The sequence below is a fragment of the Balearica regulorum genome, chromosome 1 (assembly GCF_011004875.1).
Source record: "Balearica regulorum gibbericeps isolate bBalReg1 chromosome 1, bBalReg1.pri, whole genome shotgun sequence".
In the NCBI taxonomy this organism is placed as follows: domain Eukaryota; kingdom Metazoa; phylum Chordata; class Aves; order Gruiformes; family Gruidae; genus Balearica; species Balearica regulorum.
Genome location: NC_046184.1, coordinates 108,973,427 through 108,988,469, shown reverse-complemented (window position 1 = coordinate 108,988,469; position 15,043 = coordinate 108,973,427). Strand labels below are relative to the sequence as shown.

The 15,043-nt window shown below is 38.4% G+C and overlaps 1 long non-coding RNA gene across 1 annotated transcript; it reads right to left on the bottom strand.

Moving 5' to 3' along the window:
* Window positions 1-202: 202 nt before the first annotated feature.
* LOC142600109 (uncharacterized) lies at window positions 203-4,656 on the bottom strand. Its single transcript, XR_012833564.1, has 5 exons — window positions 3,042-4,656; window positions 2,839-2,922; window positions 1,659-1,784; window positions 1,315-1,425; window positions 203-1,085 (listed from the first exon to the last, which is right to left on the bottom strand). It is a non-coding gene; the product is annotated as an uncharacterized LOC142600109 (long non-coding RNA).
* Window positions 4,657-15,043: the final 10,387 nt, after the last annotated feature.

Genomic DNA, 15,043 nt, shown 5'->3' with positions numbered 1-15,043 from the left:
GCAAATTTCTTCAGAACAAAAAACTCTGTTTATTGTTCTTTGTGTTGTTGCTGCCTTCTAGGTGCCTAAAAATATTCATTTAAATCATTAAGTGTTAGGTAAAATAGTTTTCCCAATGTTTTTATCCTCTTCCATGGCAGTTAAGCTTAAGAAGAGACTTCACCTACTGTTATGGGTACAAAGATGAGACTCAACAGTGAGATCTTCCAAATTCTTCTTTTATTAAAAACATCAGTACAAACTTAAGACAGCAATTTCCAAAGATGTTAAGGTTAGCTCCTGTCACACATGGTTAAAAAAGTTGAATCTGTATCAGCCAAGCAGGAGGGAGAGCAATGAGACGCAAACTTAGGCATGTTATGAAAAGACATCTTACAGAGGAGAAGAGGTTGTGTTGTTCTTATTTCTACCTTTCAGAACTACAGTACTAAGGGACAGAAATTATCCTTGAACTTGTGGGTGGTCGTCTTCCACTGCTGCTTTTCTGGTGCCTTCTGGTAAGTCATTTAACCTTTTTCTGCTGCATATGTTCTGCCTATCTGATGGACATAATGATGCTCACTATCATTTTCTAATGTGTTTTACCAGCACCAAACATGAAAAGCGTTAAGTGCTAAGGTGTTATTTATGAATTACTTTCCCTGGGCAGGGGAAAGTGAAGTTTTAGAAAATGGAGTTGTTAAAAAAAAAAAAAGGGTAACATCCTATATAACAAAGATAATGCGCATGAAAATCTAAGGAGTTTCAGAGTTCATTAGAGGAAAACAAAGATGTAAGGTATACCTTTAACTCCTCTTTCATTTTACCAGCTGTCTCATGCTACCTTCAACTGCTCAGCAGAAATAAGCACATAAGGAGAAGTGCATTATTGGTTGAAAAAAACCATGTACCATCAAGTTTTGCTGTACCACACTGCCCTCCTCCACAAACATTAATTTAAAATAAAGATTTATGCAGTTCAGTGTAATTTTTCTTAAGATTATGTTTTGCCATAAATTTAAGTGTAGATCTTGTCTAGACCTTGATGACAGAAGATAGGCTGTTATCTCAGGAAACAGCAAGCAGTGCACACAGCTACAGTGATCCTATGGAAGAGAGCAGAACAGTTTAAGCAATTTAACCCTTAACAATTAAACTTTTCCCAAGAAACCATGCAAATAATAAATAAAAAGAAGAGTCTCTACAGTAGCAAGTCAGTTACATATATTTTATGACTACTTGTGAAAGAACATATGAAAAAGATGAGAAAAGAGAAGAAACAAGCAAATGGCTACTCATGAGCCATGAACAGACCTGTCTTTCAATACAACTTACCCAAAATATTTGATATTTTATTTACATCTGTAAATCCCCTTGACTTGCACACCATCAGACCATGCTGTCCTACCACATCCATTCATATTCCTTGAAAATGTGAAGTAGCTGCTGAAACAGGAAAGTAAAGCTTGAAATTTGAAGTGGAAGATTTCCTAAGGAACTTCAGAAGCGCTCAACACATGCTGAGAGGTGGTCTTCCTCTAAAGAATTTGTCAAAGCTGTGTAATTAAGTGGCAACATTTGTAAATCCCATTTGCTAGAGTGTCACCAAGTTCAAATCAGTAATGAAAGTCTTCTTTAAGCACCTAATAGATAATGTAGGCAGACCCATTTCCACATACTTGCATTTCTAATGTACTTCAAAGAGGAGAGTCTTCTGCTAGCATATGGCCTGTGTAAGGCATTTGGTATTCTGGAGTGCTAATCTCTGCGATATGAAGCAACTCTATGTGGGAGGTGGTTTCCATCTGCAAATGCAAAAAGCTGGCATTGTGTTTGTGTATCCTCACCAGCACCTTACAATGATCAGACAGCTCTATCTGTATGTACAGCAATTGCTCAGCAGATCATTTGTGTCTCTGGATTACAGCGTGATAAACTTGGAAACAAAATATATCCCCTCATCCATGCCACACCAGAGTGGATCTTTCAGTTACACTTGCAATGCCACACTGAGGGTTTTGGTAGTGAAGGACTGCTACTACGTAAGTTTGAGATATCATCTAGGCTGCACCAGTACCATTCCTCATCACTTTAGATAGTTTCATCAGGAAAAACTACTGGAAAACATTTGAATCTACACTATTATGTATCCAAATCTATAGCGAGCATATGTTTTGAAAATTTAAGGTGTCAAGATAATGAAATCATGTTGGGCAGATTATTTCTGCCAGGTGTTTGATATTTCTCAAGGCATAATATCCACATTTCAAGTTGATGGGTAGCCTCACTCCGATTTCCACAACAAGACCAATCATAGCTTAAGAAGTAAATATAAATCAACCACACTAACAATCTTCTCACAATCAAGTAATCAAAAAACTCAGCTCCTCGTCTGTTATGAAGATTACAGAGCTCTTGCAAAAACTCTAAGCTTGCTGTTCCAAGACTGATTTCCAGTTCAGCGCTGTTCCCCTCTTTGAGAAAGGTCTGCCAGAAAAAAAAAAAAAAAAAAAAAAAAAAAAGCTAAAAAGCTGTCCCAAGTCTAGCTGACTCTATCATGGTATTTCCTATTATAAAAAAAACTTTTGGAATCACAGATCAAAACTTGGTATCTATATTGTTCTTTCTCTCCGCAAATTAACCTTGTTCTTGTCCTTCAAGTTTGCTCTATACAATTATCTTTGAGGGATAAATTATAGTTTCTATTATATATACACATATCATCATTGTAATGATGGATAGTGTAAATAAACTGTAAGCACACATTCCATCTAGGCTTATACTGATGTGCATTTGCTTGTAGCTTTTTGTCAGAGACATTGCTGACACACACTGCCTACTAATTAAAATACCACTCACCCTACACGTAGGGATGATGCCTGGCATGCCCAAGGGAAATGAAGAATCTTTGTCATGCTTGCTCCTCCTTTTGGACTCTCATCCCTGTTTTGAAAGCAAACCTGGTATGAGACCTGGGCTTAGATGAATCCATCTTTTAACGAGAGTGTCTCACACAAAGAATTTCCCTAGATTTTAGTCATTCTTTTCTATTCTATATTTACATTTTCCAGAACGACTGGTTCAGTTCTTTCCCCCTTCTTGCTAAACCATCCTACTTCCTTTTGAGATAGGCATAAAGATCCCCAACAGTCTCTTATTTTCCTGTGCTGTGTTCTTTCTCTTCCTCACCAGCTGGAAGAGGAATCTTTAGTAGCATCAATGATGATGATTTTATAGGTAACCAGAGACCGTATTTGTGCTTTCTCTGTTAGGCCAGAAGCCATTGAGCACCTCAAGGTTTCCAGTCCAGCAAAACCTGTATCAGAACTCTCCAGCTAAGCCTCTGCAGCCATAGATTGAATTAATGTTCAGAAGTACATTTAGGTGTTCTTCCAGATACAGGTTTTCACAAGCCTCCTCCTTGTCATTGTCCTTTCCTAGTTTACTAAGCCGGGGCCATTGGTTCTTTCAATTATTGATTCTTTAGGGGGAGAGTTTCCTTCTCTTCTGACATCATAGGCTGTGACTATCTAGAAGATCCATTATCAAGAGCCCTTTCCTAACCCTTGCCTATATTATTTTCGTCTGAAAAAGTCATTAGACTCCTTAGAAAAACCAACAAGTCTGTAACTACACTAGATTGTATTTAAATTTGTCAAGAGAGAGTTTAACTTATCCTAAGATAACAGCAATTCTCTGAGTTATTAAAATGTCTCCCTTCTTCATTTGTACTTCCTTTTTGATCTCTCATTTTACATTTTCAGACTTCTATCAGATATTCTCATAAACAAAATGAATTATTTTACTAGTTTTCTAAAATACCTCAAAGTCTATATTTAATAAAAAAAAATATGTCTGCCACAAAAAAAAGCAAGATATTTAAAATAGCATGCCACTTCCAATTCCCTATGCTGTCCTGAACTTCCACTAAAAGGAAAGGGAAATAAAACTAAAAGTAGGAGGACATTTTCCTTCCTCTTTTCTCCATAATAGAAGACTCCAAGATTAGTATACAAGAGCAGTGAAACACATAGCACTTCTATAGACCTTAACAAAAGCACCTACAGAGAAAACAACTGTTTTCTGCAGACAGCTTCTTAGAGACCAAAGCATTCTGTAGACAAAACCTCTGAACAGGCTGTTGGCAAACTCCCCTTGCTCAAGAACCCCCACATGCAGCTGTACCCACCACCCTCTGTGGCAAGTAATGCTTCCCTTAACAATCTTTTAATGGACAAAAAATCAGCACCAAAAATAAATTCTCCAGACAACAAGTGAGTCACCCACAGTAAGGGCATGAGCTTATATATAACTGAAGGGTCCACAGACGGGGGTGTGGATGAAGGCCCCAGGTGGGGCTGGTCAGGGCCATTAAAGCCTACTCAGGGCCATGATATAGTGTAAATAATGGGAAAAGAGAGGATTCGCCCAGAGTCAGAAATAACAATAATGAAACAAAAGACATTACTAACTTTGTGTGAATTTCAAGACAAAAGCTGGAAAAAGATCCTTGGGTAACATGCTGTGTTTTGGGAACTATTAAGTGAAGTTCTGAAGACTGTCCTTTAATTATTTGAATATGTAAAGCTTGGTGGAAAAGAAAAGTGCACAGAAAAATGCATTCATTAAAAAAAAACCAACCACAGAAAGTATATCTCCACCTGTTTTGGTGCACTATTCTCTAAACAATTCAGCCAGTAGCCACAGACACATCTTCATGTGGCCTAGGAAATATGCTTACATAAAAGCTTCCAGAAGACCAAAGTCTTTTTCCACCACATCAAGAAGCCATGCAAAAAAGTATGCTGAAATAGAAGAGAAACTCCTCATACTTGCATGGACCTATTTACTGGTTCAGTGCATATTTGTTCATCTTAGTTTTTAACAAGAAACAGAACACAGGTCACTGGATATTTTTTCAACTAAGATCCAAATAATATGACTTCATCTATTTTTCTCCCACACTATGACCCTATCACACAAAAGTTTTCATAGGAGAAAATACTCCAGAGTATTTAGAATAGAGTTGGTAACCAACCACCAAATCAAGAAGAAAAGCTGATGATAAGAACAATCTGACCTCATCCTGGCAGCAATGTTAGTTGATCAAAGCAAGTCAGAGACGAAGAACTAACACATGAGACTTGCCAGTAACTTCAACTCCACCTTCATCAGTGGCGAGTGAGTCAACTTCCAGCAAATACATTACCATTTGGCAGCACCAAAATAACCTTCATAGGAGTGATAGACTGCCTCTGAAAGGACAGCTGATTTTGATCCCTTGAGTACTTTAGAGGGCTGTGTTCCGCCAGTACCTTGAAGAACATAAAGTTATAAACAAATACATGGTCAGATCACAACATCCCGTATGCTAGTCTGCTTTTTTCAGTACATTCGGGCTATTCAGTAAATAAGCATTTGGAATGTAATAGTTTAGGGATAGGAAGGAAAAAAAATGGCACCAATAATAACAAGCACCAGGGCGATTAATCTTCTCAAACCTACCTGCCACATCTTGGCAGTAGAAGCAACAGTCTCGTTTTTTTGGAAAGGACACAAATACAGTACTGTGGCTGATTACTTCTCCAGATATATTGGTTTGGCTCTACTTATATAGACCTCACTGGCACACATTGTCCAGAAAGTAATACTTGACAAACATGAATTCCTCATGTCAGATAATGGCGCTTAAAACAATCAACATATTTACATACATATTTACGTTAGACATTTTTGTCATAGCTTATTTTGCCCCCAGAGCAATGGAAAAAAGGTAGAGATGAAAAGTGCATGAAACAGCACAGATTAAAAGACAAACAAAACCCACAAACCTTCTGCAAAAATTAACGGCTTGATATAAAACACTTCTAGCCAGTCAACAACCATTGCACCTGGATCTGCTCCTGCAGAATTTCTGATGGTAAGAAGATTAAAGATGATTCTATCCATGGCATCCAGACAGCCTTAAACTAAATGTTCCAGCTCAAAGGAATGTTGAACATGAGAAGGTGAAATAAAAATCTATCAACAACAAATGTCAATGCTTGGCACAGAACAAAACCACTGCCTGACCTGTGATCAGGGGCTGGGGCTCGTAGACATGTGGAGTTATTCAGAATTTAGCAGATATTCCTAGCCTCCTTTCCGTGAGGATTCACAAGGATTTCTTTGGAGGACCTGGACTTAACCGCACTATTTTCCAGTTCAGCAAGGAGAGAATCAAGGACCTGTTTGAATTCTCTAATGAAATGTAAACTACTTAGGAGACTTCCCACAAGACCACATCAGAAGCCAGAACTATCCTCCTAAAGAACCGATCTTAAAACCTCTCCCTATGTGTATGCTCCATACGCATGTGCACGTGTGTTTGTGTTTTAGCAATATTGATTTGTCATTTTAAGTTTTAATGTGATTGCCAGACAGAATCAGGATATGTTGTAAGTTTAGGATAATAAACAAGGCAATTTCAGGAAAGGGGTTTTCCTAGCACCAGCACGAGCCATGTTCTTATTTAAAACATCAGATTACACCAAATATTTCATTTGGTATGAGATCATCCATATCAAAACATTACCATTTTCTAAAACAAAGTACTGCTTTTCATATTGAGAAAGGTTTATGTTAAGCTCTATCAACCTGGGCTGATGCAGTGCCTTGTACCATGAGGGTCTTGTTCTTTCCTCTGCTGACAGAGGCCTTTCTTCATTTTGAACTGTCAAACGCAAGTACTTCTTGAATTAAATACACAGTCCAATCCCAGAGTACAGCTATCGCATATCTGTCATTTTATAAAACAAATTAATCTGACTTTAAGCCTAGACTCTTCAAAACCCTGAAAGAAAGGAACACCCTAATACATCTTATGTGTAGATATGGAGGCTGAAGTCCTGCATGGTTTATCTTCTTCCATTAGGTTTTCTTCTTAAAAATTTTCTATGAATCAAATTATTTCAGCAAATATTAAATAACAATATTACTAAAACTACAAAAATTAAACTCCAATAAGAGGTGAAATAGAAGCAGGTGCTGCTATCTCCCATGCATCTCCACTGGCTGCAGCTTTACTAGGAGTTTCCTGCCATGAAGCCCCGTGCTCTTCCAGAGCATTTGTGCAGGATCACCACAGCATTATCCGTGGACACGATGAGCCTGATGTTTCCGCAGCGCCCCACCTTTTGCCTGTGTTTTGCAGAAATCTCCTTACTTAGATGTGCTGTGCCTATCAAAACAGGGTTTGTGAGGGATACAGATGCAAGAACACCCACTTTGTAGTTCCCAAAGTTGGCCGAGTCGGCTGCCTGTTCAACACAGTCAAGACACGTTGAGAAGCAGAGCTGTAGTCATGTAAACAGCTTTACTGATGAAAATGCAAGTGCGTATAAACTTCCAGCACTTTGAGGCTAGGCATCAATTTAATGGATGATTCGAAGATGTTAACTCTAGATGTTTCCAGGAGCAGTTAGAAGAGCTAGATAACCTGATTTCTTTAGTCCAAAGAGCCTATGATTCCGCTGTAATTTTGAAAATCTGCCCTTGCTCTTGAAGGAGAAGAGCAAGACTTTTTCTTTACTGTCAAAAAAAAAAAAAAAAAAAAGTACTACTTCAGAAGGACTCAGTAAAAGAACTCCATACTGATAATATCCTGAAGAAGTAAAATATTTGCCTCTGACTGCAGCAGAGATATCCCCCATAATTTTGTTCTGTTTGTTGGATTTTGTGTTCACTTGAAAATAAAACATGTAGTTACTTGGGATCTGCATGATACATGTTTACCTAATTCATTCGCTAGTCAATATTTCCAGAGATTTGCTGAGATTTTTGGCCCTGACAGATGTCCCTGAAAGTATTGCAGCTTCAGTAGAAGTCCAAATCTTGCCAAAAATCATAGTTTCATAGGCCTTAGAAAATACTGAGGCTGAACGTGGTCATCCCAGACTCCCTTTCAAGGTCTCCCAAAGGAACACGGAGCTGGCGTGGGGTAAGAGGGAAAGCCTCCAAAGCGTCTTTCCAGCTGTAGGCGGGCTGACGGGTCCCCTGGACATGCCACTTCCCTCTTGCACAGCCACGTATGGGGCACACAAGGTCCACATCCAGAACCAAAGTACAGATGGTTTCTCACCACCCTTAGGGACACGCAGCTATTTCTGTGCCAGCCAAATCAACACTCAGACACTCGAAATAGAAGTCTGAGAGTTAATTTCTGTAGTGAGCAATCCAACAGAGGGTTAACACGGGTTGGTTATAATCATACATTTATGTGTATAGTTTTACACTATGTACATATATGATACACGTGTGTCTTAAAGCAAGGTCAAGCCTGTCATCAGCTGAATGCTTAATGCAGATATATTACTTTTAAACACACTTGCCTAGAAGAGAATCTGCACTAGGGAGTACTGGTGTACAAGCGCAGTGTATTTTGTATTTCTGTAGAATATTACCTCACCTCCCTCCATTTCCTCTAAAGTCTTGGTAGAAGTGGAAATTAAGGGAGACAAGCTGAACTGTGATGCTTAGGGAGTCCCTCGATTCTGCCTGTCACAGTTTTAAGCCCGCTCGGGGCCTCAGGGGAGTCTGGCGGTTCTTACTCCTCCTCTGCCAACCAGACAGTAACGGCCCACTGCTTTTATTCATTACCCTGAATGTAATGCACTAAATTTAACAAGTAACACACTCAGCGGGAATTTATTGGCCTTTTGCAGCATGATTGCAAGGTAGGATATGGATATGGATTCCAATTACTGCTGACACCCAGATAAGAGGAACAAAGCCTATATATGATTGTTATTAATCAAAGGTGATATCTGGTATTATGAAGAAAAGAAAAACAAACCACGAATAATTTAAAAATACTTAACTAAGTATTCTTTTTTCTATCAAAATGTCAGTTGTTCCAAATAAAATTATGCTGGTATTTTCTAGCTAGGAATAATAAAAAGGATAGCACATTATACAAAAATGGCCAGAAAGAAAATGTAACTAACAACAGTTATTGATTATAAACCGACATGCAGAAAATTCACGTCCCAGGAGATGTAATATACTGTGAAAAGCCTAAAATAAAAATATGCATAAGTTCACAGCTATAGAAGTGTTAATGATCGCTAATCTAAATAAAAATTCTATGTAATATATTACAGAGAGCTGAGATTCATATTCATCTGACAGTATTAAAAGATGGGATAGGAAGAAATTAATTTTTCTTGTTCACATCTGGAGCCTAAATCGGTACAATATGAATGGGCAAAGAATAAGCCAAAGACCACTGCATCAAAATTCCAGAAACCAGCAGATGTGAAACACATGTATATCTCTCCCAAACCTCTCCCAGGTGAGTACAGAAACTAACCGCTTAGATAAATGTGATTGCATTAATTTCATAATACTGCAACCCACAGCATATTAAATGCTGCAGACATTCAGAGCAGTAAGAGGCAACGAATTTGGAGCCGTAGTGTTCAGAATTGCCTTTCAGCTTGGACCCAGAAGATGAAAGTCCTTCCCAAGCTATCTAAACCATTAAGGTCAGCAGAGTGGGACCAGAGAGCTTGTGAAGTTTCTCATTACTGTCTATTCCTGATATTCAGGCTGAGCACATCAGATGAAGAATATTTTCTGGTAACAACTCCATTCCCTTTCCGAACCATAAACAGGAAGGATTACTTTTCAAAACCAGTGAGTTAAAAAAGATGAAAAAAGGATGAAAATTTCTGAAAAGCCACGACAGTACAATTTGCTTGAAATTCAGTCTGCTATTCACAAACAGGCTACCTCATATGCCTACAGATATTACTTATCTATTAGTTCAAAAATTAATCGGAAAAGGGGAAAATGATGTTGCAAATACCACGCTGGGCCTTCCTGGTCCAACCATACAATGCTTTTCTGCTTCTTGAGAACCTGTTCCCCATATGCTATTTATTTCCTAGTTCCTTCAGTATTTGTAAAAGCCAATGCATCTGCCCACCCGGAGCTGAACTGACACCCGCGGTTGCCTCAAACAAACCATCACGAACTTTTCAGTGAGACTCCTAGAAATTAATCCAATGCAAGAACTTGGAGACCAAACTTACAAGAACTTTGACAATTCTCCTGTCCTTAATTAAAGACGTTTTTCTACAAGACACTACTATCATGCTGTCTGCATAAGACAAAGCATATGTATAAAAACCTACTGCACACATAAGCTGTGTTAGCTTGTCTTTTCTGGGGTGCTCTCTCACCTGTGAAAAGCAAGAGACCAGTTTGCTGCTGATGAGGATTCTCTCTCATGAAGAAAAAAGCCAAAAGCAGATCAGTGATCATGTCTTACATATACAAGATAGGTAAAATACAAGTTATAAAGATTTACATATCTCATCAAATAAGGAGGGGAGACAAATCTTAATTTTAATTAAGGCAATTACTTAGTGAAACAGAAAAGCAATCATGTTTTCTCACCTCATTTTTGCCATTTTACCTGGTATATGAATGTGTTTTGAGACCGGGTATAGCAGGAGGCAGAAGAGAATAAACGGAGAGGAATGATATACTTTTAGGAAAAATTGCTTTTCAAATAGGCCCTATATACATCATATATTGCATATTACCTATCACATGGTATTTGTATATATGTGTATATGAATGATGGATTGTATGAGAGCATAAAATCATTTTCGCTGCATTTGATGCTGTAAGGTATTACTGATAAATATTTGATTACATATATACATGATTTCAAACTGAGAAACAGTTGGGTCGGTGATGCAGCCTTGGGAATCAAAGAAATATTTTATTTTTAGTAATAGCTTTAGCGTTTTCTTGCAATATATGAAGTTTGTCACTGAGGCAGAAATGGAAGCAGCTAAAATTTTGATTCATCAGAGCATGCAGACAAGTATATGACTTTAAGCTTGAGAGTAGTGCTCACCAGAGCTTTGTAAATAAGGAGTTTACTAAGTGATGACTTAGTAAAATACACCATTTTCCAAACATTGGCTTTAGAGAGCTTTTGGACCCCCAAAGAAGGGTTACTTCTCTAGTCCTCTAGCCAAAATGCATGCTGGTCTTTTACAGTCCTTGCTCACGGTAAAATAAAAGCACAGAAGCTATATTTCTGTGATTGCGTACACATTGTTTTGTAGAGAACATGAAGCAAATGCCATTTCCTCCTATTGCAACTAGATGCTTATGTGGGAAAAAAACCCCAAGGGTGGCTATTGTAGCTTGTCAGTATTGCAACAAATGTTAAAACTCCAGTCTTTTGTTCTCAAATGTTAATGGCAAAAAACCAACAACATCTTCTGAATAAGATTACAATTTAAAATGGTAATCATACATTTATCTCAAGAGAATTTGTATTCTGTCTGCAAATCAATCAAGATATGGTGAAACGATTCAGAGAGGAATCACAGCTGAATGCATAAAATCCTGGGAACAAAGAATGGTACCTGCATACAGGAGACAGCTGGCAATACCCCTCAACGGACAGAGTAATGCATTTCTCCTTATTCTTCTAAATACAAACGCTCGACAATTCTGGTAGTTTCACATATGACACAATTTTTGTTCTGGTAGTTTCACATATGACACAATGTTTGTTCACAGCACACTGTCGAGAAAGATACTGTGCCCTCCATATTTTTGCTAGCATGAACCATGGGTGTATATTAGATCCAGACTCTCATGATTGGAATAAAATCACTGAAATGTGGATCAGGTTGATAACTTTAATGCAAAATATTATCTTCTCTTTTTTTTCCCTCCCTGAATTTCTCACAATGCTTTTAACACACTAATCCTTAAAAATCATTTAAGCAATAAGAGTAGGAGAAGACATCGCATTGGAAAGGAATAATTTCATGCCTCAGATGTGTTGTGAAGCATGAGGACGAAGAATGAGTGACTTCAGTCACCTAAGAAGCACAATGATTCCCAGAAATGCACTGCCTAAAGTATCTTATTGGTATTACTGCATGGAAATTATTTTAGAAAAGGTCACACCCATGGAGCTAGTAAGAATGATTAGATATGAGCGATTAAGGTGGCAACCATACAACCTATAATTCACTGTTTAATAAATAAGTGAGTTCTCCCATCACGCTTTTCAAAACAAAGTGCACATTTTGCAGATTAAAAAGAACCTCCTTGCTCAGGTGAAGTGCCACCCTGGCCAAGCGTGACTGTCAAAGCTCTGCTACAGCAGCCAAGAAAACCCATTGTTCGAGCTGCTGTACCCACCCCAGAACGATTCCACGGTGACACTTGTCCAAACCCAAGACAAGCATTCAGGAGATGCAGAGATGATTGTGCTGACTAGAAAGGCAACCGCAAAGGTGAGCGTTGCTCAGCCTTACAGCCTCTGGAGTGCTGATGCCGGCACGCAAGGTACTGCGTTTCCCCTTCCTCCCAGTGACGCCTCCGCCCAGGTCTGTCCCCGAGAGCAGCCACGGTCTGCCCGGGCTTAACAGTGCCAAAGAACTAAACATACGTGCTCCACCACGGTCCAGGCAAGAGGCAGTCGTGCTCTCTGGGTCACAGATCTGCTTAGGTTGGGAGCAAAGACTTCAAATTTTATTATTGGTTTTGCTGGAACCTTTATCACCGTTTTGTGATATCACTTCCGTTCTGCAGAGCTGAAACAAAATGATGTCTTATTTATGCAGATTTTGTATTTAATGAAAAAAAGTTTCAGAAAACCTGCAAAACCAAAACTTTAAAAACATCATCCTTCAATACATGCACAACAGGCTGCGGTTTGGTTTGCCGCTGAATCATCTCATGGATTCTACTATGGCATATTAGCAACTATCGAATGGAAATAACAGTTTGATTTTGGAAAAAAGAATCATTTTCCTTTAGAAAAAACCTGAACCGTAGCTAGTTTTTTAAGTTATATCATGAATCTAAAGTTTCATTTTTAGAGATCACACTCCTACTCTTATTCTTGGTATATGTTGTAATTTAACCCTACTAGATACAGTAACGATATTTTCTCACTTATTCATGTCAATTTATGAATTACATCATGCTTGACCATTAGTTTCAGGAGAGTTTTCTTTAATTCTGTGACACTATTTTTTTCCCATTTGCCTGATAATCTACACACACACACGCTCACAAAAAGCAACCTAGTTTAAAATTGAAAGAACCAAAGTTAAAAAAAAAAAAAAAAGTAGTTTCTGAATTTAAACCAGCATATTTTATACTACTGTTAGTCTGTTATGGATCTGAGGAACTGATCCAAGTATCTGCAGCAATTTCGACTTTGCTGTCACAATGAAATATTTAAATTAAGGGACTTGTTTTTGCTCCCCTTGAAGTACTATTCAAAGTACCTCATAAGGATAAAAAGTGATAAGAACTCAAAAGGATGAGGCATACTTGAGGAAGTATTCTCACAGCCCACTCAAGGTACATAACTCAGACATGATTCCATGTAACTAAGTTTAGCAGCCGACATCCACCACAGAGGCAATATGTAGAGGCAGGTTCCGTCACAGAGTAGTAAAGAACATTTAATTAGGATGTATAAATTTAGAAGGTGCAAAGACTCCCACCATTTCCAGCCACATTATACTGAAATCTTTTATCAGTAAAAACAAACATTTGCAGGAATGTCACAAAATAGGCTTTTGGGGTGGTTCATTTGGGTTTTTTCTTTGGTTCCCCCCCCTCCCCCCCCATTTATTTTCCCTTTTGTAGACAGACTGTAAGGTTGGAAGGGGAGGGAGGGGGAAGTTTTAAACAGCAAAGAAAGCCTCACATTCAAGATAAATTTACAAGGCATGTACAGATTGCCAGAATGCAAGAAGTGCTGTAATTTACTCCTTCTAACTTGAACTTCTGTTGTTCGATTTTTAGCGATTGTTCTGGGAATAAACAGAAGCAAGTATGTTGGTCTCAGCACCTGAGGGTAGGCGAGATCCTGCAAGTCTTTGTCTTTCATGTTAGAGAGCATCAGCTATGGAAGGACTTTGGGGACTCAGAAAGACTTGAAAGCTTTGCATTCTCTGGAAGAGACTAATTTGCTGCCATTTGTGGTAAACAGTATATATTGTGGTGGGCAGTGGGCTTATTTATCTACAGTAAGGGCTCTTGGTTTAAGATCTCAAGCTGCTTAAGCTGGAAATCATGAAATAGCAACAATGCAATCTTGGTGGTGGTTTTTTGTTTGTTTGTTTGCTCTTTTTTTTTTTCTTCTCCCCCCCGCCCCACCCCTTGTGAGCTGGTTTTCATGCCCTCATTTGCAAATGTTGTTGGGACAATGTCAGGTTTCTCTAAGCCAAACATTCAGATTTCTTATCTATATTTTATAAAACTTAATCCCGCTGGCAATATTTGCTTGATTTCTCTAATGGTTCCAATGAAAACAGTGTTTCATTTGGCTTTAAACTGTGATCACAGATGAAACATTACAGGACTATGCCAGGATATGAGGGCCAGACACCGAAACCAACTCTAAACAAAAACTGAAACTACTCAGTCTGTTTATTAGTTACAAAATCTGAAAAAAAAAACAGAAAATAACCCTAACGAAAAAAAAATCATAAAAATTGCTGACACAAACAAACAAATTTTCAGTGATTATAATGGAAAATGTTCCCTTGCAATGCCTGGGTGGTAAGTTTGCTTCTTTTTTAAAAAAAAGTAATATATCACTGATGTGTTGTAATGTGCTGATGATGTGGTATCAACCAGCTTCCCAGCTCTGAGCTGTGGGGTCCCTGCCGTGGCAATGTTCATTAACACCAGGCAGTTGGATAATTTATCAGCCAACCGGCACATGGAGTTTCACATCTCTCTTCTGTAATTCAAGGGGGACCTTCCCCTCTGGCCCACTCCCACTCCAAGTTTAACCCTTCAGGAAAACTTTTACGCTATTGTTGCGAGGAGGTCTAATCCACACTAAATATGCTAATCAGGAAATACCTCAAGGGCCTTTTTTGATCATTTCAGTTATACATACATGCTAAATCTGCAGGTTTCGGTGTTATCTTGGGTGGGAAGTCACTGTCTCTGGTCTATGAAATGCCATTTGCTTTGTCCTGTAAAATAGGCAGGTTTTAAACATACTATTTTTTAT